This window comes from Spermophilus citellus, assembly GCF_964194105.1.
Source record: "Spermophilus citellus genome assembly, chromosome: 12".
NCBI classification, from domain to species: domain Eukaryota; kingdom Metazoa; phylum Chordata; class Mammalia; order Rodentia; family Sciuridae; genus Spermophilus; species Spermophilus citellus.
Window position 1 is genome coordinate 46,780,511 of NC_138198.1, and position 26,095 is coordinate 46,806,605.

Consider the following 26,095-nt stretch of genomic DNA (forward strand, 5'->3'; position numbering starts at 1 on the left):
GGGTCAAATGGTGGTTCCATTCCCAGCTTTCCCAGGAATCTTTATACTGCTTTTCAAAATAATTTCCAATTATCCTTTGTATTTCTGCAGTGTCTCTTATGATACTATCTTTTTCATTTCTCTAAGTGCTAGAGATGATGAACATTTTTTCATATATTTGTTGGTCGATTGTATATCCTCTTCTGGGAAACGTCTGTTTAGGTCCTTATTGATTTTGTTATTTTCATTTATTATTATTATTGTTGTTGTTATTATTATTATTATTATTATTATTATTATTATTATTATTATTTTGTGTGTGTGTGTGTTTGTGTCGTCTTCTTTTTTTTTTAAACCAACTTTTCTTTCTTTTATTTTTTTATTTATTTTTTTTTTAGAGAGAGTGAGAGAGGAGAGAGAGAGATATAGAGAGAGTATTTTTAATATTTTTATTTCTTAGTTCTCGGCAGACACAACATCTTTTTTGGTATGTGGTGCTGAGGATCGAACCCGGGCCACACGCATGCAAGGTAAGCGCGCTACCGCTTGAGCCACATCCCCAGCCCCTAGGTCTTCTTCTTGCAGGCAGCTCTGGGCTTCCAGTCCGTCCTCCACCCTTGGAACATGCGCACGCCCTTGGCTGGAGGCGCTTTGGCGCTCGCCGGCCGCCACCCAAGGTTTCCAGTGTCAGTTGGGGCTCTGGCGTCCGTTGGGGCCCCAGCAAGGCAAGGCGCAGGCGCCAGCGTGGATGGCAGGTTCCCAACGCCAGGCCGGGCTCCCATGGCAGCGTCCAGACTCAGTCCCATAGGCCCGCAGGTACTGGCCCCGCGAACCTCTCCTGTCCCCAGTGTGTCCCTGCCTGCTTAGGTTTGGAGGGTGTGGGAAATAATACATATAAACTCAGGGAGTTTGGTGTAGGTGTAGAGGAACAGGACCCAGGGGAGTAGGGCCACGGGGGAGCTGGGCCCAGGGAGCAGGGCCAGGAAAGAGTAGGGCCCAGGAGAGCAGGGATAGGAGGAGCAGGGCCCAGGGAAGCAGGACCAGAGAGAGAAGGGCCCAGGGGAACAAGACCCAGGTGAGCAGAGCCAGGAGGAACAGGTCCAGGGGAAGCAGGGCCAGAGGGAGTGGGTCCTGGGGAAGTAGGACCAGGGGGAGCAGGGCCAAGTGGGAACAGGGTTCTGGGGGAGCAGAGCCCATGGGGGAGCAGGGCCCAGGAGAGCAGGGCCAGATGGAACAGAGCCCTGGGGGAGGAGGACCAGAGGGAGAACAGCCCAGGGGAGCAGCGCCAGGTAGAGCAGGGCCGGGGGAGAAGGGCACACAGGGAGTAGGGCCCAGGGGAGCAGGGCCAGGGAGAGCAGTTCCCAGGGAGCAGGGCCCAGGGGAGCAGGGCCCAGGGGAGCAGAGCAAGGAGAAAAGGGCCAGGGAGAGCAGGGCCAGGGGAAGCAGGACCCAGGGGAGCAGGGCTAGGGGGAGTAGGGCCCAGGTTAGCAGGACTAGCTGAGTAGGCCCCAGGGGGGCCATTGTGTATAAATGCCACATTTTTTTTTTAACCATCTGTCTATTGAAGGGCATCTAGGTTGGTTCCACAGACTTGCTATTGTGAATTGTGCTGCTATGAACATCGATGTAGCAGTGTCCCTGTAGCATGCTCTTTTTAGGTCTTTAGGGAGTAGACCAAGAAAGGGAATAGCTGGGTCAAATGGTGGTTCCATTCCCAGCTTTCCCAGGAATCTCCATACTGCTTTTCAAAATAATTTCCAATTATCCTTTGTATTTCTGCAGTGTCTCTTATGATACTATCTTTTGCATTTCTCTAAGTGCTAGTGATGATGAACATTTTTTCATATATTTGTTGGTCGATTGTATATCCTCTTCTGGGAAATGTCCGTTTAGGTCCTTATTGATTGGGTTATTTTTATTTATTATTATTATTATTGTTGTTATTATTATTATTTTGTGTGTCTGTGTGTTTGTTTGTGCTTAGCATTTTGAGTTCTTTATATACCCTAGAGATTAGTGCTCTCTCTGCTGTGAGGGGTAAACATTTGCTCCCAGGTTGAAGGTTCTCTGTTCATCTCACAAATTGTTTTTTTCTTTCTGAGAAGAAACTTTTTTAGTTTGATTCCATCCCATTTATTGATTGGTTTTAATTCTTGTGCCATAGTAGTCTTACTAAGGAAATTGAGGCCTAATCCAACATGATAAATATTAGGGCCTACATTTTCTTCTGTCAGACACAGAATCTCTTGTTTAATTCCTAGGTTCTCGATCCACTTTGAGTTGAGTTTTGTGCATGGTGAGTGATAGGGGTTTAATTTCATTTTGTTACATATGGATTTCCAGTTTTCCTAGCACCATTTGCTGAACATGGTATCTTTTCTCCAATGCTTGACTTTGGCACCTTTATCTAATATAATTTTAATTTTGTGGGATAGTCTCTGTGTCCTCTATTCTGTCCCATTGTTCTACCAGTCTATTTTGGTTCCATTACCATGCTGTTTTTGTTAGTATTGCTCTTTAGTAGAGTTTAAGATCTGGTATTGCAATGCCACCTGCTTCACTCTTCCTGCTAAGGATTGCTTTACCTATTTTGTGTCTCTTATTTTTTTCAGAAAAAAAAATAATGATTGCTTTTTCTATTTCTATGAGGAGTGTCATTGGGATTTTGATCAGAATTGCATTAAATCTCTATAGTGCTTTTGGTAGTATAGTCATTTTGCTAATATTAATTCTGCCTATACAACAGCAAATTAGGCCTTTCCATATTCTTAGGTCTTCTTTGATTTCTTTGTTTAGGGTTCTGTAGTTTTCATTGTATAGATCTTTCACCTCTTCATTAAGTTGATACACAAGTATTTCATTTATTTATTTTTTGAGGCTATTGTAAATGGGGCAGTTTCCCTCACTTCCCTTTCTGAGGATTTGTCACTGATATAAAGAAATGCCTTTGATTCATGGGTGTTGATGTTATATTCTGTTACTTCGCTGAATCCATTTACTCGTTCTGGAAGTTTTGTGGTGGAGCTTTATGGGTCTTCTAGGTATAGAATAATGTCTTCAGCAAATACTGCTAATTTAAGTTTTTCCTTTCCTGTGCATAACCCTTTAATTTCTTTCAACTCTCTAATCCCTTTAGCCTATGTTTCAAGAACTATGTTGAATAGAAGTGGTGAAAGAGGGCATTCCTGTCTTGTTCCTGTTTCTGGAGTGAATGCCTTTAATTTTTTTTCCCATTTAGAATGTTGTTAGCCTGAGGCTTATCGTAGATAGCCTTTACAATATTGAGATATGTTCCTGTTATCCCTAGTTTTTCTAGTGTTTTGGACATGAAAGGGTGCTGTCTTTTGTCAAATGCTTTTTCTGCATCTATTGAGATGATCATATGATTCTTATCTTAGAGTCTATTGACCTGTTGAACTACATTTATTAATTTCAGGCTGTTGAACCAACCTTGCATCCCTGGGATGAATCCCACTTATTTGTGATGCATGATCTTTTTGATATGTTTTGTGTTCGATTTGCAAGAAGTTTATTGAGAATTTTTGCATCTATGTTCAATAGAGATATTGATCTGAAGTTTTCTTTCCTTGGTGTATCATTGCCTGATTTTAGAATCGGAGTGATATTGGCCTCAGAATGAGTTTGCAAGTGCTGCCTCTCTATTTTCTGAAACAAATTGAAGAGTATTGGTGTTTGTTCTTCTTTAAAGGTCTTGTAGAACTCGGCTGTGTATCCATCCTGTCTTGGTCATTTCTTGGTTGGTAGTGTTCTGATGGTGTCTTCTATTTCATCTCTGGAGATACAAATTGTGATAAGAGATCACTCCTCCTGAACGCAGTTGGAACTGAAAATTCAACTTATGGGTTAGCTTCCTAGATGAACAACACTATACATACATCCATGTTCAGTAAAATATATATTTATGGATCTGTGGATAATATATATTTCATGATGAATTTCTTTTTTTTTTGTTTGTTTGTTTCTCTTGTCCTATTTTTTAGCCAAAGGATGTGATGTTTATTTTATTTTATTTATTTTTATTGTTGGTTGTTCAAAACATTACATAGTTCTCCCTTACCCTCCCACCTCTCATCCTTGTTTAATGTTGGTCTTCTTGTGCTCTTCTTTCCTAGTCTGTTCTTAGTTACTCTCCTTGTATCAAAGAAGACATTTGGCATTTGTTTTTTAGGGCTTGGCTAGCTTTACTTAGCATAATCTGCTCTAATGCCATCCATTTCCCTCCAAATTCTATGATTTTGTCATTTTTTAATGCAGAGTTATACTCCGTTGTGTATAAATGCCACATTTTTTTTATCCATTCATCTATTGAAGGGCATCTAGGTTGGTTCCACAGTCTTGCTACTGTGAATTGTGCTGCTATGATCATCGATGTAGCAGTGTCCCTGTAGCATGCTCTTTTTAGGTCTTTAGGAAATAGACCGAGAAGGGGAATAGCTGGGTCAAATGATGGTTCCATTCCCAGCTTTCCCAGGAATCTCCATACTGCTTTTCAAAATAATTTCCAATTATCCTTTGTATTTCTGCAGTGTCTCTTATGATACTACCTTTTGCATTTCTCTAAGTGCTAGAGATGATGAACATTTTTTCATATATTTGTTGGTCGATTGTATATCCTCTTCTGGGAAACGTCTGTTTAGGTCCTTATTTATTGGGTTGTTTTTATTTATTATTATTATTGTTGTTGTTGTTGTTGTTATTATTATTATTATTTTTATTATTATTATTTTGTGTGTGTGTGTTTGTGTCGTCTTCTTTTTTTTTTAAACCAACTTTTCTTTTATTTTTTTATTTATTTATTTTTTAGAGAGAGTGAGAGAGGAGAGAGAGAGAGAGAGAGAATTTTTAATATTTTTATTTCTTAGTTCTCGGCAGACACAACATCTTTGTTGGTATGTGGTGCTGAGGATCGAACCCGGGCCACACGCATGCAAGGTAAGCGCGCTACTGCTTGATCCACATCCCCAGCCCCTAGGTCTTCTTCTTGCAGGCAGCTCTGGGCTTCCAGTCCGCCCTGCACCTGTCGCGCATGCGCACGCCCTTGGCTGGAGGCGCTTTGGCGCTCGCAGGCCGCCACCCAAGGGCTCCAGTGTCAGTTGGGGCTCTGGCAGTTATAGATAGGCCTTTTGGATACTTCAAGGTTGGGCTTTTTAGCAGGAGGACAGATCCTCTATTTGACCAAGACAATAGATGAAGTTGAAACTGTGGAAATTCAGGTGCCAACACAAGCAGCAGGGAGTGATGCAGGAGAGCCTTCAAGATTCCCACAAATCCCTCCCAGAGCCCAGAATTGGTCTGGGAGATGCTTCCCTGCACCTCTGATCCCCAGCCAACCAACTGAGCAATCCAGGGGCCAAGAGTGACAGACAATCTGAAGTTTCTGGTGATGGGTGTTGATTCTGTGCTCAAGAAACACAGCTGAACTGGAGTCAAATGCTACCACAGAGTGGGTTTTACATATGTCTCTCTCTCTCTCTCTAACTTTCTTTTTTCCCAAATTTCTTCCCTTTCCTTCCTCCCTCTTCTTTCTCCCTTTCCTGCCTCCCTTTCCTGCCTCCCTTTCCTTCCGGGCCAACAGAGATACCAGTCCTGCCTTAGAGCAGGGCACCACTGAGAAGGGTACTGCCCCCCAGATTTCGGCGCTCCCAGACACCTCAAGTGACACCTTACAGGAAAAACGGATCCCAACCAGCACAGCAGCAGGCAATCTCCTGCACAGAGCATCCACTGGGCCTGAGGCCACCCGGCCTGCCCTCCCGCCACCCCCCAATCCTGCCTCAGCTTCTCGGCCTCCCTCCACCACACTGAAGGCGTCGCCAACCACAGACAAGCTGCCCTACGTGCCCCACAGCCCCTTCCACCTCTTCTCCTATGACTTTGAGAATTCTCTCTTAGCCACCAAGGAGAAGGAAGCGGAACTGCAGAAGGAGAACAGGTAGATTTGTCCGTGTGGGGCCCTTTTGAGGTTAACCTGGGGGAGAACACAGCACCTTAATTGCATTCTGTGACATGTCTTCTGCCCAGCTTGTGGGGTGAAGTCAGAGCAGACAGATGTAGCCTAAACTAACTCCCTGACCACTGACTAATCAATGACAAGTATTTAGATAAGAGGCAGAGGACTTGGGGGTGTAGCTCAGTGGCATAGTATGTGCCTTGTGTGTATCAGGTGCAAGGTTCAACTCCCTGAACCACCAAAAAATAAAATCACTGTACCTAAAACGCAGAGGAAAACTGTCATGTGTTTGAACTAAAGAGATCTTTTAATATAATTTTCAAATAATAGATTTTTAAACAGTCTGCCAGAATCTATCCAACTCCCACCCACCCATCCATCAGCATGGAGAGCTTTTGAACAGCAGCAGGCAGGGGAAGTGCTTCCCCCTCCATATAGCTTGGTGAGTGAGTTTTCCTTCCTTTAGCAGTTCCCCTGACTCCTCTTCTTGGAACACACACTCTGCTTCGGAGCCTTACAACTTCCGGTCTTTCTCTTCTAATAGGTGGGTGTCTTACTATTTCCTCCTTTCCCTATTCTGTAGCTGTCTGTTTTCTAATACATGCATTTTTCTTCTCAAAGATTGCTAGTTGATGACACACAATTACAGTCTGAGCCACTTCATGGGGCCTTGATGTAATTATACTACTTAACCATGCTCATTTAAATAAGTTATATAGTAAGAAATCTTACTGGCAATAGGGATGGAGATGCGCAAGTCCAATCACTGACTGGTAAGTTTAACTGATGTTTGCCGTATGAATGCCCTTCATTATTGCCTGAATTAGGAGCTCTCTGCTGGGGTACAGAACTGGGGAACAATGAGATTGTATATTTCAAACAGTTGTCCGCCATCGATAGTTAATCATTCTGATTGGCCACCACACATTAGAAGAACAATAATTAACATTTATTAGAAGCCAGGCCCTGTGTTTTCCATGAAATTAGTACTTTCAAGTACCACTTAACTCTTAAGTAGGTTCTATGATGAGCCCTTATTTGTGGAGAGGAAACTGGGGCACAGAGAGGCTAAGCAGCTTATCCCGAGTCACTCAGCTAGTGAGTGGGAGAATAGACAGCCTGTTCCACAACTGGTATCCTCACCTGAGCCTTGAATCACTGGCTGTCTCTAGCAGTCTGTTGCTATCTGCTCTGGGCTTGCCATACCTCTGCCAGGGGTCTTTGGACAGATCCTTATCAGTGAGAACTTTTGACAGAGGCCTGTGTTTGGGGGGCCCTGAGCCTGGGTGCCTGGCAAGAAGCTGTACCTCATTTTGAATGAAGCCTTATAAAACCTGAACCTGGAGGGCAGCTGTTTCACACCATGAAAATGACCAATCTCCAGGGTTATCAGACCTTCCATCTAATAAATAGAAGGAGTAATCTGTGGCCACTTGCTTACCTATAATCTAAAAGATTTTTGAATCTTGAAGTTTTAAGTAGCCCGTCTAAACCATTTTTAACCATAAGTTTCCATCGTTGTAAAGGGTGTAATTTGTCTATGGGGTATGGGTTGATTTTTGTCAAAACATTCAGATGTCACTTATTCAGTTACTAAAACATCTATGTACACCTAATTGGCAGAACCAGTCCTCCGTCAAATGATATCTAATTTCCATCAAAAGTAGCCTGGCTTCATGTTTCAATTCAAACAAACCAGCTCATCTGTGTCCCTGTGATAGCCATCTCGCTCCAGGGGCTTAGGTATGTGGGCAGGTAGATGGAGGTCAGGCATGAAGCCTTTCTCTGAATTTGTCCCTGGATAGATACAGCACCATTGTCTCCCTCTAAGAATTCCTGTGGAACTAGTTGCTTTCCCAGGTTCTACCTCTGCTTGGCCTCCTGGAGTCTACAAGGCAGTGTCCCATTTGGCCTCCGTCCCCTTGAGGTTTCTTCTTTCTAAAAGTGGAAAGCAAATGTTGGGGAAGTCCTTTGGGGTGGCTCAAGCAGATTCACAGTAGGAAGAGTAGCGCTGGGGCTAGTGAATCTGAAGATCCATTTCCCCTTGTTTACATGATGGCTTTGTATTCCTCTGGGGGTTACAGCAGAGTTTTTCTCCTGCTTCTCATAAGGTAAGTTTTTTTTTAATTGCTTTTATTTTTTAAATACATGACAGCAGAATGCATCACATTTCTTATTACACATGTAGAACATGACTGTATATAAAGTATGTTCACACCAATTCATGTCTTCATACGTGTACTTTGGATAATAATGTCCATCACAATCCACCATCATTGCTAAGCCCCTGCCCCCTCCCTTCTCCTCCCTTCCGCTTCCACCCCTCTGCCCTATCTAGAATTTGTCTATTCCTCCCATGCTCCCCCTCCCTACTATGAGTCAGTCACCTTTTATCGGAAAACATTCGCCATTTGTTTTTGGGGGATTGTCTAACTTCACTTAACATTATCTTCTCCAACTCAATCCATTTACCTGCAAATGCCATGATTTTATTCTCTTTTATTGTTGAATAATATTTCATTGTGTATATATACCCCATTTTCTAATCCATTCATCTACTGAAGGGCATCTAGGTTGGTTTCACAGTTTAGCTATTGTGAATTGTGCTGCTATAAACATTGATGTGGCTGTGTCCCTGTAGTAAGCTGTTTTTAAGTCCTTTGGGTATAGACTAAGGAGAGGGAGAGCTGGATTAAATGGTGGTTCCATTCCAAGTTTTCCAAAGCTCCATACTGCTTTTAGTTTGAAATACCTCAAAACTACTGGTTATCTATTGGTCTATTCCAAGTTCAAAATCCTGGGATTGGCCAGGCACAGTGATGCACACCTGTAATCCCAGCAGCTTGGGAGGCTGAAGCAGGAGGATCATGAGTCCAAAGCCAGACTCAGCAACTTAGCAAGGCACTAAGCAACTTGGCAAGATATTGTCTCTAAATAAAATGTAAAAAGGGTTGGGAATGTGGCTCAGTGATTAAGTGTCCCTGAGTTCAATCCCTGGTACCCCAACCTCCCACCCCCAAATCCTGGGATTGTGGTGATCATCCACAGTTTTATGGAATGAATCCAAAATGACTCCTGGTGCTCATCAGAACAGAACCTATGTGCACTTTAGGAGCTGTTCCTTTGACCAGGAAAAGATAACTTTGGCAACCTCCTCTTTCCTGGCAGGGTATAAACCACATTGGTGATCCTGGACTTTCTGGTGATGTTCTCTGCCTCTGATGGGGCTTACCTGGGCCCCAGGTCCTTTCTCCTATGGTCTCCAGTCTTCACCACTATGTACAGACACGGGGAATGAGAACAGTAGGGACATGAGTTACCCAGTGGAGTATGCTTGTACCCTGAAATGCAGCTCCGTCCTTGTGAATGAAGAACAATGTTGGTTTAACTGAGCAAAGTTTACAATTGATCTGCTGAGAATTTCAAGACTGTATAAATATTGCACTTATTGAATTTTCAGATGTTCACTTGCTGTGCTTTTCATAGGCCTGTGTGGCCACAGATTTGACTGCTCAGTAGTTGACTGCAGTTGAATGGGTTGTGTAAGAGACCCACCCGTTAGTCATGAAAAGGAACCCTCCCGGACTTACACGTAAAAACGCTGAACAGTGGAGTTGTCTGATCCAGTTAACTTGGCTGAAATTGAGAAGCAAACTTGGGCAGACGATAACGCATTTGAATTAATTGCTTAGTCATTAGAAAAACCAAAGGAGGGAAAAATACATTATGCTTGTTTTATTTCCATCACGTCATTGAAGCAATTTTAGCAACGCGATCCTGTTAAAACATTCTGCAGGATGAACACTTGTGGTCGGAGGGGATTGTTTCAGCTGCTGGGGAGGGACAACAAACTGAGCGTCCAGACAGCTGGTGCTTGTCCAGGCTGCAGTTGGTGCACAGTGGAGGCAGCCCAGCCTCATCCCTGGGGCCCAGGCTCCTCGTTCCCTTCCTCATGGCAGCTCTGTTCTCTGCCTTTTTCTTTTTTCTTTTCTTTTCTTTTTTTTTTTTTTTTTTTTTTTTTTTTGCTTATCAGCTTTCCCCTTCCTTCTCTCCTTTTTATGGTCCTTTCATTGTTCTGGCTTCTCCGTGGCCTCATGAAAAATCAAATTAATGCTCACTTGGAGAAGCAGTTAATCTGTTGGACCTGTGGAATGTTGGGCTTTTAAAGAGGGGAAAAGAAAAATGCCCAGAAACCAGGTCCACGAAAGTGATGTGTTAACACAGTAGGACAACGGGGTGAAACTGTGTGGCAAGTCTCCACTTACCTGGCAGAGTGTCTGACACGGAGCACATGCCCAACATGTGACACCAAATAAACAAAGGGCTATAGCCAAGCTGACCCGAGTCGTCAGCACAGGATTTGAGGAACAGAAATATTCTCATTTTTATTATGATAATGTTCATTCTTTTTGGAAACTGAAATTTCATCTCTATTCTACTTTATAAAATAGAGGTCCTATGTTTACATTCTTTGTCAACTCATAGCTTTTCACTTTTGAGAGTATTTTTATACAGTTGTGATCAGACACTACAGTTTCATATCCTGATATTTTCATTCAGCCTATATATCAACATTTTCCACATTATCACAATATAGGTAATCATTTTAATGGTTCTGTAATATTCTGTCAGTAAATAATATTGGGTTTCCTTAGCCATTCCTGCATTGAACCTGATTGATTAGTTAACCACGATCTAAATAATGTTTCCAGTGAATAGTTTCCTGCATGTCACTTTTAGTGTATAAATAACCATGATGCCATTTCATTACTTTAGGTCCCCAAAGTAGAATTATGCTCTTCAAGGATATATATACTTTGAAGTCAAATTGCTTTTCAGAAGGGTTAATACTAATTTCAGTTGCACATTTATCATAGTGACCTTTAGAGTTCCACACACCCTAACACAGTACCCCTAAACAGTTGAGAGTAAGGAGCTGACCTTGCCCTGTGCCCAGGTAGGCTGAGAGACAAAGCTCTCAAATCTTTTTTTTTTAATTTTTTATTTTATTTTTTTATTGGTTGTTCACAACATTACAAAGCTCCTGACATATCATATTTCATACATTAGATTGAAGTGGGTTATGAACTCCCAATTTTACCCCAAATGCAGATTGCAGAATCACGTCGGTTACACATCCACAATTTTACATACTGCCATATTAGTGACTGTTGTATTCTGCTACCTTTGCTATCCCCTACTATCCCCCCTCCCCTCCCCTCCCCTCCCATCTTCTCTCTCTACCCCATCTACTGTAATTCATTTCTCTCCTTGTTTATTTTCCCATAACGAATCATGGGCGTCTGGTCCCATAAAAGGGCTCCAAATAATGATTTGTTTTCTGCTAATTCTCTGAGTAATGACAGCAAAATAAAAACTGCCGAAGGGCATCTGTTCTGAAGACGGCTGCAGAATTTTATAAATGCTGAAATTCCACTTGTCACAGATGACATGGAAAGATCAAAGCCCATGTAAGCATAATGGCTGTAACTTTGGTTCAGGAGAACTGTCGGATGAAAGTCTGGATGTATCTGTAAATAGTAAGCTGGTCCAGAAGGCCTGGGCAGAGTTTCCTCTTTATCACAGGGCATATGATGGTGAATGAAATTGATTCAGAAGTATCTAAATCGGAATGATTAATGTTTCCTTGGCCAAGTGTATGATGTTTTCTACAGAACTTTGATAAAATTAACACTCATGGTACCATCCTGAGAGGCAAGAAATTGTTATGGTTCAAATGAAAATAACTTGGATTCTTAATTTATGTTAGCAATTAATTTCAATGTACATTTAAACAGACAGGAAATGTGAGGGTTTTCTTTAAACCCTTTGTCATAAATCCTGCTGCCTAATGGTTTGGGACTTTGAGAAACTTCTCTAATGAGCTATTATCAGAACAAAGCAGTTAGTAAATCCCTGTAGGTTACATAATCACTAATAGTGACAGTATTTAGTGAGCTGTTTGTTTTGCAAAAATTAAGATGATTTGCTCAAACTTGGTGTTTGACTGACTTGTTCCTGTTCCTCCAGTCTTTTCTCCCCAAGTGAAACTTCTGCAGTTTTTAGATACAGCAACTTTGGTAATGGCTCTTTCTACTCCTCAAAATTCTCATCTGGACCCAGTGTGCCCCCCCATACCTTTATCATCTTTCACCCCCAGGAGGGCAGGTTGGAGAGGTGAGTCTATGAGGATTGCTGACAGCTCACTCCCTTCAAGTGAAGGGAAGCTATCTAATGAAGCATAGTGGAAGGGAAGGGACAGATAAAAGGCAGAGTCAGAAGCGTTTCTTGACAGAAGCAGCTCCAGAGGCAAGAAGGTTGCTCCATCTTTCACACTGCAAATATTTTGTTAGAGGGGATTTGTTGCTATTTTTCATATCACCCCCTCAACATGCTTCCCAGAGAAAATATAGAAATGTCTTCTAAAATATCTGAATGTTTTAACTCACCCCTTAAAAATGGCTCAGAAACTATGTAAGCTCTACAATTTGTCTTAGGCACATTAGTTTTTACCTTCGAATGTTTAAATCTATGTAAGTCGGAAGGTAGTGGTACTGTGTAATTAATAAGAAGGTAAGGTGCTATAATTAATCCAGGACCTACCAGAAGAGAGAGAAATTATAAAGGTACATGGAAGGAATTTAACTTGGCAAGAATATTAGACCACCAGAAATTATCACTGATTATTCCTCCTAGAAGCCAGCAGTTGCACAAGGATGTGTTTACAAGGGAAAGGTAAGACCTGTAATTTTAGAACAATTAAAAGCAGTTACCCTTACATGGCAAGAGTGCTGACTGCTAGGGTTCCAACTCACTCCCTTGGAAGTCATTTAATCCCTGAGGGTAAAATACCAATTATGCTAACCCTTACCTTAGAGGGTGATTTTGGTGAGCAAGAAAAAATGTCCATATACTGTGTGAAGTCCCCTGGGTGCAGAGGGTGACGGCACATAACTTCCAGCAGCTCCTGATTCATTAGGAATCTAGGTATGTGCAACCCAAATCTAGGTATGAGTAAATCCCAAATTTAAAGCAAGCGAGACTAGATTTTACATGCAAGTCCTTTTCTGTGTATTGTGAAGTGTGTGTTGCTCAGTTCTACTGGTGATAGGTGCTTTTGTCAGGTTGTAGAGCAGACCAGACTTCACAGTCCCAGGAAGAAGGGGTGTCTAGTGGGGTTTGCCTAGCTGCATGTCACCATTAGCCTAAAATGACGTATCAGTCCTGTGGTGTCAGATTCTCAGTTGCCACAGCCCAGCATGGCCCTGGGTCTGGTGTTCTCGGGCAAAGTTGAGTCTCGGTAATAAGGAAACCAGCTGATGACACTGAAGGTACACTTACCTGTCTGTAGCTCTGTCCTTTAGCCTAGGGCACTTTCTGTTAGGAAATCTACTTGAAGAGATCACCTTAGAGATGACACTTGTCATAAGATGCAAGATTTGGGGCCAAAAGAGGAAGATTGATGTTGGACTCAGGATACTTGATGAGTCTCTCACATCAGTTGAGTTACCAATTCTTTTGGACTAGAACAAGGTTATGTTCACTACTGTGTCCCCTTCAGTACCCGAGGCCTGGTCATTGTAGAACTGGGGTAAGCACTGGTTGAAGGATCTAGTGAATTCACCATTCGCTGGTTGGGAACGGTTTAGAAGTCCATTATATTAAGAAGCTGTAATGACAGGAGATCTAAATTGTCCCCAGGCTCATTGAAGATCTGGGTTTGGGGATGTGCTTCCCAGGTAAAAGGAAGCCCCAGGCTCTACCTACTTCCCAACCCCTGGAGAGTAGACCAGGTTTTAGCTGGCAGGTCCGGGACCAGATCCTGAAGGATTCTTGTCTGATTTCCTTCCCTGCTTGGACTCCTTGCTGTGCCTTTGCTGGGGTGGTGGTGAAGTTAAACCACAAAGGGTTGGGCTGGGTCCTGGGTGCCTTGAATATACTCTGGGAGGAGGCTAGACTTTATCCTGAGATCATGGGAGCTGTTCATGTTTGGAAGTGGGAGAAGAAGCCAACTCTAATTTTTCAGCAGTAGAGACTGAGCCAGCAGGGGAAGCAGAATGAGTGAGGGTCCAGGCTTGTACAAATGCATGCTAGAAATAGGGAACTAAGACCTGGTGGAAGAAAAGCAAAGTGGGTGTAGAAATGTTGGCCTGGGGTATGCAAAGTGTGATGCCAAGGGAGATGTACTGGAGGCTCCAGTGTGGTGAGAGGTCCAGTCCTCATCTTAAAGCAGGGATGGTGATTAAGTCCTCCAGGAGAGTGCACACCCTGAGACCAGGTCACTAGGGAACAGCAATGGCAGGAACAGCTCCTCTTCCCTTTCAAGTTGCACTATTGCTATAGGAATTTGGTTTCCTAAGAATTTATTACTTACTTTACATTTGCATGTCTTTTGACCATCACTGTGCAGTTTTGAAAAATCATGCAAAGAGTCATTTGAAATATCATGCCCAGTTTCATTAATACCAGGAAGCTCCTGGCTGCACCACCGCTGCTTTCTCACATCATGCTAGCCTGTACTCTGTGACTGTAAAAGTAAAGAAACGTAAGGGCTGTTCAACTTACACCATTGTCCAAGTATATTATGTTAGTTGCACTTGTGAAAACAGTTATTTTTGCAGTTTATTTTTTTTCATTTTGACAACTTAATTCTTTAAGATAAGTGACTATTTTTACTGAGGTGTAAACTCAGTAGAACTTGTAAGATTTGTTGTTGTTGTTGATGAAATGTTTTATATACACATATATTATTGAAACCCAAAGGAAAACTCTCCGGAAAGAGATTGAAATATTAGACAATAGTCACATATTTTTGCAAAAAGAACCCACCCCCGCCATCAGCATACCCCTAACTAATGAACATAGCACCAGAATCCTGTAGAGTACTAGAAATTTATAACTCCATTGCCTTAATTTAGAAACAGGCTCGATTTTCTTAAATCCTAGACAATCAGGCTAACTAAACAACCCCTTCAGGCCCTTGGGGCCACTTGGAAATGCAACTGGGCATCATCAGGAGCTTAGAGTTTTCCATTTATTCCAAATGTGTTAATATGTTGGATGCTAATAAAACTTGGAATGATAAATTGACGAGAAAGAAACTGCTGAAGAAAAAAAATGCAGACAATTAAGGCAAGGCAGGAGTATTAAAATGAATCCATCCTCTAGTCCTCTTACAGCTTTATTTAAAAGTGCTCTTTTAGAAACAGTGTAGCATTAATTTTCATGAAACTGCCAAAATACAACAAAAATCCAGAACTATTCACACAGACCCCTGGGGATATAATATGCAACTGTTTCATGAAAGCAGACTTTACAAATGCTTCAACTTTGAAAATGTACTTTTTAAGCAAAAAAGTTCTAAATATTTTCTTTTTGAAGGACAACAAAATTATTGGAATATGTGAACCATTCATTTCAAATATTCAGATGAACAAATGAGCAATAATTACACCACAAGCGAGTTTGCAGCCTTGGGGAAGGCAGAGGGCTTTTCTCATCCGCGCAGTGATATCTCCATCTTGTGGGCATTTTCAGAAATGGCGGCTGGAGGCTTGCTCAGTGGTGATGACTTTAAATTTGCGAGGGCCTGCAAGGGAGTGATAATTCCAGGGCCTGGGATGATGGTGCATTGAGGCAGTCTGTCCTTGTGCTGGGACTGGGGAGTCAGTACTAAGAATGAGGTGTGTTCTGAAGGGCTCAGTGTGAGGATGGAAGACCTGTGGGCCAAGATTGCAGGGAGACTTCCCTGTAAGCATGTTAAGCTAAAACTTAAAAGATTAGAATGGACCTCAATCATTCATTCTTTTATTTCCGCTTAGGATATTATTGTTTACTATAAACCACAGTTACTGCCTGTTTTACAGATTAATGCCCAGAGCCCTCGAAAGAGGTAGAAAATGGCCTGGCCCATATAGTGCCACAACAGTTTTTCCCTTCTTCCCAGATTATAAGCCCAGTAATGACATTCCTTTGGGGAGTAACAATGGCTAAGAAGGGGTAAATAAAGGATGTGACATTTTGTGCTGAGTGTATATACTGTGGTCGGAACACCTAACATGAGGTGTGCTCTACTAACAAATTTAAGTACAGTATCTGGTTAACTACAAGCACTGTGTTATGCAACAGATCACTTACTTTCTCATTGTATATAACCAACTGTGTACCCACTGAACAGTGATTCCCCACATCCCCCTTTTTACATCCCCTGGAAACCACCATTCTATTGTCCGTTTTTGACATTTTAGATGCCTCCTATGAGAGGAATCATGCAGTACTTATCCTTCTGTGACTGGTTCACTACAATTTTAAACTTTATTGTTTTATGAATTTTACATGTATAAGAATAAAATTAGAAAGATGTGAAGGGAAGTAAGGTGAAAGGGGAACTCCCTCTTATCCTTGCAGAAGCAAGAGTTCCTAGAAACTTCTCATGTCTACTTCCAGGGTCATGTTTATATAAGCTTGTAAATGTTTAATAGTTTTACTCAAATAATCACTACACAAACTATTCTGCATCTTTTTTTTTACATAAAAATCCTGTCTTGATTTTCCTTCCATAGCAGTACTTGCAGCTGTTGCATTTGTTCAATTTTAATGGCCATGGTGTGCTTCTTTACCTGCATGCTATTCTACATACCTAGACTGGTCCATGATGCTGGGCCCCAGCCTTTTGCTGCTATGAATGATGTTGCCTTGTAATACTTACCCATGTGTCATTTTGTACAGGTGTGGTTATGGATTCTGTAAATCAAAATGATTACACATTTTTAAATTTTGATTTTTTTTTTTGCCAAATTGGTTTTTGCAAAGATCATACCAATTTTGATTCTCAGTCATGCATGAGAGAACTTACTTCCTGACACCTTTGCCAAGAGGTATTAAACTTTAAGTTTCTGTGTGGTAGTAATGAAAAGTTGTATGTCAGTGAAATTTTAATTAGCATTTCTATCCTGAATGTGATTGAACATGCTTTCATATTTTATATTTCCTACTTTGGGTTCATAGTTGAGAGGTTTTTTTCCCCTTATTGAATTGTAGCAATTTATAACATGGGAAAGGAGTAGCACTTGTTTGCATCAGCCATTGGTGTTCATATTTGTGGAGTTTTTAATGTAGAGAAAACTGTCAGTTTTCCAAATCTGTTCATTTTTCCTGTCTTTCAGGTTTTGTGTTGACTGAAGAAAGCCTTTAATCCCGTGGTTTCTTGTAGCACTTGTAGAGCTCTGCTTTTCACATCTAATTTTTTTTCTACTTGGAAATTATTTAGCAAACCAAATTATTATGGTGTGAGGAAGGGGCCCAACTTCCACATCTTCACTCATTCTAATACCTTTTATTGAGTAGCCCACCATTTCCCTACTGATTGGTCATATACCAGCAGGAATGCGGCCTGTTTGTGTCTGAGTGTTCCATCTGTTCCCTTAAGAACATTGTCTGTCTCTTTCTTTGTGTGTCTTCCCTGATCAACCATCCTGGGCTAACAGGAACTACTACCCTTCCTCTCAGGGTTTACCGTTTCCTTGGTAGTCACTGCAACATGGCCGTATCATACTATCTTGAAACAGGCCTGTCGTCGTTCTTGTTGTCCGCTGTTTTGAAGTTTTGTACAGTGATTGCCGGTTCTGGGATAAAGAGCACATATTGGGATGCTGGGACCCAGCAGTGGGAGCCTGCTGTGCTAAGCAGTAGCACCTCCTACCAGCTCAGGCTTCCCTTTATTGGAATCTTCCTTATGACTTGCTTGGATACCTGCCTCCACCACTTGGGTGATGATTCCTCTCTAAAATGTTTCCTCCCTGCTCTTCTGGAGTTTACCTGCTGAACTTGCCTTTGATAATTGCCCCGCATGGAACTCACTGCTCCTTGTGTCTTCCTCTCCTAATGGCCGCCTCCCAGTGGACCATCTGTTCTGTGTGGACCTGGATGCTGCATCTTTCTCTTGTTGTCTGCTTTGGCTTTGGTGATTTCTGGTTCTGACCTTGCTGTATCTCCATGTACCTTAACGTTGTCCTGAAAGTCTAGTTTTTGGAGTATTGTGCTTTTGGCAAATATGTGATCTGTGTGCTTTTCTGGATCCCAAATACTTGAGGGCTGCGTTTCATCACTTGATCTGTCCATTTCTTTTAAGAAGTTGTTCCGATGGAGTCGAAAGTCCCACTGTCCAAAGGAACACATTTAAAATTTTTTATTTGATCACAGTAGATCCAAAAAACAAACTAAACATCACTGAAATTTGAAGAAATCCCCAAAATAACACATAAAGCAGGATAAGAGAGATGACCTTTCTACCCCATGGCAGTTAGTGGCACCCTATCATTGTCAATAGGAAAGAAAAGGTACCAGCACAGCCCGACTCCCTGCCATTCAAACAGAGAAGCCGTGTGTGCCCTGTTTGGTACAGCTGCAGGCTTCCCACTTGCCTGCTGCTGGCTCCTGATAGCAATCTTGTTACAAACAATAAAAGTCCCTGTAAGGCAAAATGTGGTCCTAATTAATTGATGGTGTTACATCCAAAGTGCACAAGAGGAGGAATGAAGGTCCCCCATTGTCTGAGAAAGTTTATGTAAGGTCTGGCTCCTGCTGGCAGCTTCCTGTTGCAACTCTGGGCACTGGAGGACCTGGGCTTTGAGTCAGCTCCCTGCCCTGCCTAAGGACTTTGGGTCCTCAACAGATGCAAGAGATTCTTTGTCCCACATCTGTTAGGGATCTGACACCTTATCATTTCTACCAGCCTAGGTTTAGTTCAAGATCTATGTCATGCCTGGACTATACGTTTGTGGTGATGAGTGTCACAGGTCCTTACTGAACTACAGATCTGAGACAGTGACTTTTCCTGCTTAGAAACTGATAAAGGTCATATGTAGGAGTTCTTGTGTGTCCCCTGCATGCACCATTCAGCTTCACTAGTGTGCCCTAACTGTATGCAAACTCCACACACACTCTCCCAAGCCATGGACATACCAGCCTGGCCTGAGTGCCCTCCTTTATATTTGCTCTCTGTCTGGCCTCTTTCCTTTCTTCATTTGGTTCCTCTTTGTCCTCCCAAGACCCAAATAGATGACATCTGTCCTGAGTAACTGATGGCCCAGACAGAGTTATCGTACACTTTGATTCATACACCTCGGTTCTGGCTCAGTCCTTGGAGTCATTCTGTTTATATGCATGTTTCTAAATTGAGTCTCACCCTTTGGCCTGTGATGGTACGTAGGTCCTACAAAGTCACTGAATGCAATGGTTTGCCTTTCTGACCTTGCAATATTAAAAGATTCAGAGAAGATATTAAGAGAAGCAGGCATATGCCCCGGGGGATCCAGTGTTCACATGGATTTGAAAGATAGAGGTCTTTGTGTTTGCAGGGGGTATATTGTGCTGTTCTGGTATTCTCAGTCTTCTGCCTTTAGGGCTTCTTCCCTCTTGTACAGCACCCATTTCTGTATTTTCGTGTCTCTCCTGTTGAGGCTAGGAGACACTTGAGAAGCAACTGTGCCTTCACATCTTCAGGGTCCCTCACAGCCAGCTCCTCTGCTGCTTTGTTAAATAACAAATGCACGGGCAGTTTTTTAACCTTCCTGAATTGTTGTTTTTTTCCCCTTTGGAAAGTGGGATTTTTTTTTAATAATTTCTCTCCTCCTCTGCAGGAAGTGTGTGCATAGCAGCCTTAAGGACTGATACTGCAATTCCTTTTGCAAATGAGAATATCTTGCTCAATAGTTGCAGATCAGATGAGGTCTGTAGAAAGGAGGGTAAATATCCCCCAATGAAAACCCTATAAGGTGAAGTGTCACTACCCCCTCCCCACAGATGTAGACAAAGCTAGTCAGTGCTATAAACAGAGCCCTATGTGCCACCACCACTTTCTATGTCCCCTCTCAGTGTGATGGGCTTCCAGCTGCCACTGGCTACAGTGGTTTTGCGTTGTTGTACAAAGATCACAGAGCAAAAGGGAGTGTGTGTGTATTGAGATTTCCACTGAAGAAGATGTCCTCCCAGGTCTTCGATGTTTGTTCCCTGATCCCATTTCCCCACTCCTCCTTTCAAAGCCCAGCAATGAAGATTCATTAAGCTTTACAGTTTTAATGGAAGGAGACTGTTTCTGGGTTGATTTTTGGAAATCTTGTACATAGGATGCACAAGACCTGTACACTCATGAATTTCATTCAGAAAATATTTATTGCTACCCCTAATGTTCCCTGTGCTTGGCATGGTAACCCAACACAGATTGAATCAGACCCAGTCCCTCACTGCATAGGGTTTACACATCAGTGGCAAAAACAGATGATAAGCAAACTGTCAGCAAATAGAGTTTCCGTTGTCATAAAAACTGAAGAAAATGAATCTTCGTAAAGAGCTAGAAAGAAAGGCCTGTGGGGGCCTGGCACAGGCGCTTTACTCTGGCAAAGGGTCTTGGAAACTGAGTCACCATAAGATTAAATAGCGGTTTGACCTGAGACCTACCTGTTGGGGATCCAGGGAGATGGGAGGGCAGGAGGGAGACCAAGAAATGGAGTGAGTCCACATCTTTCTTTAAAATGCAATCCTGAAAAACTGTGTATGAGCTGAGACTAAAGTAAGTTCAGGGGTTAGAGTTCAAACTGATGGATGTCAGTCCAGGCCAGCAAAACCTGGAAGCCACGGAGCTAGTGGCAATCGGTGCTTCTGGAAGCTGCCAAGAGAATGATTGAGTTGCATAAGCCAAGCAGGGGTGGACCTGGGCCTGGAGCTGTGAGAGGAGGAGAAAACTGGCCTCCTTGCTGCCAGAGAACTTGCTCAGTCTTGGATAGAAGGATGGAAATTAAAAGGGAATAAGGGAATGGGCAAGAACTGCCGAATGCCAAGGTCAGGGCCTACAGCAGAGGCCAGAAGATGGGCTGAAGCGTGACAACAACCAAGGCCTGGAGGACTGGCGGCGTGCTCTGCTCATGAGCCAGCACAGTAACCTGAGACCCCTCATGGGACCAACCTCCTCAGCGCACTGTGTGCACCCTGCCATTCCCTCCCACATCCAGGAAGCTCAGATCTGCACTCAGGCATGAGTGCAACCAGCTGGAGAAGAGAAAGCAAGAGCGAGACTTCAATTCACATCCCTGTCTTGGACGGTGGGCATATTCAGGATTGTAGCACTGAAGACAGGCAATAGTTAGGTGTTTCTTGGAGTTACCTCTGGGGTTCACTCATTTCATCATGATTGTTCGGATGCAGCTCCAAAGATGTGAAAGATTCTTGTGTTTCCTTGTTTTAGGGTGCTGTAATTGGGATGTTGAATGTTTCTCAAAGGCCCGTGTGTTAAAGGCTTGGTCCCCAATAACACTATTGGTGGAAACTTTACAAGGGAGGTGTGAATTGCCCTCCATGGGGATGCGAAACCTTGACACTTTCCTCTTTGCTTCCTGGCCATAAGGCAAGTGGTTTTGCTCTGCTGTGATACGCTACCTTGCCACAGACCCAAGAGCAACAGGGCAACTGTTCATGGACGGGAACTTCCCAAGACTGTGAAAAATAAACCCTTTATAAGTTAATCTTCTCAGGTATTTCATCATGAGGGAAGGGTGACTAACACAGGGTAGGTGAATGACTTTTACAACTAAGCATAAGCCAGTTACCTCTTATCCTGTGGTGTTTAGATCAAGGTGATGCTCAATTTCACAGGTTGTGGAACCATCTCACTGTTCAACATCATTTCATTCCCATTTTATGATGACTTTTTGACCTTTAAGCTTTCATATTAAATTTTCTGCTTGAGAATTAATAATTTCAAATACCAGACACTTTGTGAACTTAGTTTGACGTTGGTTAATATTTCACCAGACAGTTTTTAAAATAGATAATGTTAAAAGTTTCAGCATTTAATTCTTCTACTAGTAAGAACTTATGTAATTCAACAAACAATATTTTAAAGCAGTTTTTGCAATAAAATTATGAAAAACTGTACTTAAATTTGGGCCTGTGTATTACCACAATCAAGGTAAAGCCCATATCCATCACCCTCAAGAATTTTCTCGACCCTCTTTGTGATTCCTGCTGTCCTTCACTCTCCCTGAGTAACTGCTGATGGGTTTTCTGTCAAATTTTCATTTGTGTTTTCTATTAATGTAATGATGAACTCTTTAGGGAGTGTCGACTTAATTAGCTAAATTTTTGAGATTGATTTATTTTACTTTGTTTCAATAGTTCATCACTTTTAGTGCTGAGTAGTAGTCATTATATGAACAAACCACAATTTCTTTGCTTACCTGTTGGTAGGTACTTGGGTTATTTCAGATTTTTTTTACTATGAATTTTTTTAAATAAGTTACTCCTTTGTGTGTGTGTACTGGGGATCAAACCCAGGGCCTTGTCCATGCCAGGCAGACACTCTACCACTGAGCCACATCCCCAGCCCCTAGTATAAACATCTTATATACAAAAATCTTTGAATTTTCATGTCTTCATTTTTCTTACATAAATGCTTAGCAATGGAATGGTTGTGTCATACATGGGGGTTGCATGTTTAGCTTTTTAAGAAATTGCCAGACTGTCTTCCAGAGTGACACTATACCAGCCTGAAGCCTCTTCAACTTTCAAGAAAGTTATTTAGGTTAGTATTACTTGTTCCTTAAATAGTTTTTAGAATTCAACAGTAAAGCCATGTGGTACTATAGCTTTCTTAGGGGAAAATTTTAAACTATAAATTCAATTTATTATTTGATAGGAATCCATATTAGATCATCTATCTCTTCTTCAGTGAGCTTTTGTTGTGTTTTGTTGTTGTTTGTTTGGTCTTTCAAGGAATTTTTCTATTTCATGTAAGATGTCAGATTTATTGATATACATTTGTTCAGGGTAGTCCCTTAATGTTGTTTCAGAATTTATAGAAACTAGTGGTGTCATTTCTCACTCTTAATATTGGTAATAGGTGTCTTTTTCCTGATGATTCTGGCCAGAAGCTTATCAATTTTACTGATCCTGAAGAATCAGATTTTTAAATTTCATTTGATTGTGTATTTTCTATTTTATTGATTTTTATATTCTTATTTCCTTCTTTCTTTGGGTGAAACTTGTCCCATTTTTTTCTATCTTGGGAAAGAAGGTCATTGATTTGAGGCTGTTTTTTTGGTTCTGGTTTTTTTTTTTTTTTTGAGTTTTCTTTTTTTTTTTTTTTGGTGTAGGCATTAGTATTATAAGTTTTTATGTAAGTATTGCTTAAGCTGCATCCTCTAATTTTGTTTTATTTTTACTTTGTTCAAAAATATTTCTCAGATTTTCCTTTACTTTGTATATTATTTTGAAGTGTTTATTTGGGTACCAGGGATTGAACTCAGGCACTTGAACACTGAGCCACATCCCCAGCCCTATTTTGAATCTTATTTAGAGACAAGGTCTCACTGAGTTGCTAAGCACCTTGCTTTTGCTGAAGCTAGCTTTGAACTCGTGGTCCTCCTGCCTTAGATTATAAATATTTGTGGATTTCCAAATTATGTTACTGTTTGCTAGTTTAATAAAATTGTATTCAAAGAGCATACTATATACGGCTTGAATTTTTTACATTTATTGATGTATCATGCCAGATTTATCATCACAAATATCCTGTGTGTACTTGAAAGAATATGTACCTGATGAGGTTAGGTGGAATGTTCTGTAAATGTCATCTGTTTGCTAATATTGTTTCAATATTCTATGTCCTTAGTGATTGTGTGTGTACACATTCTATCAATTACTGAGAAGGTAGTAAGAAATATTATTACTATAATTTTGGATTTGCTTATTTCTTGCAGTTCCATTGGTTTTCCCTCATTTATTTAGAGTTCTTTTATTGGATGGATAAATTTTTATAATTATTTTGCCCTCCAGGTGACTGACCCTTTATCATTTAAAATTACTTTATCCCTGAAAACATATTTAATTCTTCCATTTCACATCCTTTTGTTTGAATATAAATTAGATTTTATATTTAAAGTGCGTTTTGCAAGCAACGTATTGTTGGATTAAAAAAAAAAAACAACTGATGATCTCTGCCTTTTCATTAGGGTATTTGGACCAGTTATTTTTAATGTAATTATTAATTTAGTTGAATTTAAATCTATGTACCTTTGTATTTTTCCATGTCTTTTTATCTTTTTCTGTTTTTGAATTGTGTATTCATATTTTATTTTTGTCCCTTGTTGTCCTTTCTGCAGTACCTCATGCTATTTTGCGGTTGCTTTGGTGTAAATAGTGTGCATTTCAACTCACTGTAGTCTACCTTTAAATAGACTATATTCATGCACAGTACAATAGTCCTGCAATAGTAGACTTGTGTTTCTTCTCCTAAGGTCATTATTGTGTTTTACTTTTAAATGTGTATTGAACCTCGTGATACATTGTTGTTCATTCTACACAGTATATTATCTTTTAAATATGCTTATATAATAATAAGGCTTTATGGGGCTAGGGTTGTAGCTCAGTGGTAGAGTGCTCGCCTAGCACATTCGAGACCCTGGGTTCGATCCTCTGCTCCATATAAAAATAAATAAAATAAAGGTATATTAAAAAATAAGGCTTTATATCTATCTTTATATCTATTTATATCTATTTTCTGATTCTCCTTATTCCTTTGCGCAGATCAACTTTGCCAGGTGGTACCATTTGCCTTCTGTCAACATTCGAATGTTTTGTAGGGCAGAGCTAGATGATGAATTTTATTTCTGTATTTGTGCCTAAAAAAAAATCTCTTCCCTGCAACTTTTTGAAAGATAGCTTCTGGTGGATAAAGAATTACAGGTCCATAGGTCTCCCTCCCTTCCTTCCTTGATGTTGCTGTTTTCTTCTACCGTATATTGCTTCTGACAATGTCTTCAGCCCCTTCACTTTTGTACCTCTGTGTATAGTGTATCTTTTTTCTTCTGGCTTCTCTTAAGACTTCCTCTTTATTATAGGTTTTTAGCAATTTGGTTGATAATGTCTTGGTGTCGTTTTCTCTGTGTTTCTTGTGCTTGAGACTTGTTGAAATTCTTGAATCTGGGTTTACAGTTGGATTTTTCAGTACTTATTAAACTTTGTTTCATTTCTTTTATAACTCTAATTACATGTGTACTGGGCAACTTGAAATTTTCCTGGTTTATTGGCACTCTGTTGATTTTTTTTTCATTATTTCTGTTTCATTTTGAATAGTTACATTGCCATGTAACTAATCATGTTTTTCTGCAGTGACAATCTTTCAACTGGGTTCTTTTTTATAACTTATGGTGTAACATGCTAAGTCTTTAGCTTCTTGACTGTGGGCTATAGTTACAGTAACTGTTTTCATGTTCTATCAACCAATTCTGTTCTCTGTCATTTCTGGATTAGTTTCAAATGATTTATTTTCCCCCTCATTATGGCTTGTGTTATTAAACTACTTTGTATACATAGTCATTTCTTTATTGGATACCACATCTTAACAAATTTTACCTTGTTGGGTGCTACAAATATTCTTGAGCTTGGTTTTGATGTAATTAATTCAGAAAGTTTGGTCCTTCTGGGTCTTCCGTTCTTAGCTTTGTTAGATTGAACCAGAGCTTTCTAAAGTCCAACATTTTTCTACTTCTGAAGGAAAACACTTGTTAGAACTTGAACCATTGCCCCCTAGATTACCAGGTTTTTCCCTCTGATGGGAACAGGCCTGCTCTCTGTAATCTCTAGACACTGTTTGCTCTAGTTCTTTTGAGTCATTCTCTTCTTGGCCTCAGGTAATTTCTTCACACAGGTGCTGATCAGTCCTCAACTGAATAGTTGATTGAAACTGCACATGCAATGAAGTCTGTCTGTGTCACTCCTTTCTGGTACAGTGCCCTGCCAACTTGGCCACATTGGCATCTCCAGACTCCAGCTGCATCTCCTCTACTCAGACTTCTCTTCCTGTCACAGCCTGAAAACTTTCTCCAAGCAGTACATGAGGGCAATACTGGGAAATCACCTCTGTTGCTTCTCTCAGTTGTCATGACTTGCACCATCTGATGTCCAGTCTTTGGTGTGCCATTGTTCTGTACATTTTGTCTGGTTTTCAGTTATTTCAGGTGCAGGCAGATCTGGCTCTTGCTACTCCATGTTTCCTGAAAGTAGAAATCCCAAAGCTAGCTTTTTTTTTAAAACCACCGAAATAGACCTTGAATTATATGTAGAAAATCTATTGTTCAGTGTGCCAAGATT

The 26,095-nt window shown here is 41.1% G+C and overlaps 1 long non-coding RNA gene across 1 annotated transcript in view; it reads left to right on the forward strand.

Annotated features, from left to right (window-relative positions):
* Positions 1-5,642: 5,642 nt before the first annotated feature.
* The window catches only part of LOC308631738, a 33,383-nt gene continuing 12,930 nt past the window's right edge, over positions 5,643-26,095 (forward strand). The window contains exons 1-2 of the long non-coding RNA XR_014018326.1: positions 5,643-5,932; positions 6,417-6,494. This is a non-coding gene — a long non-coding RNA (uncharacterized lncRNA). The remainder of the gene's footprint in view (positions 5,933-6,416; positions 6,495-26,095) is intronic.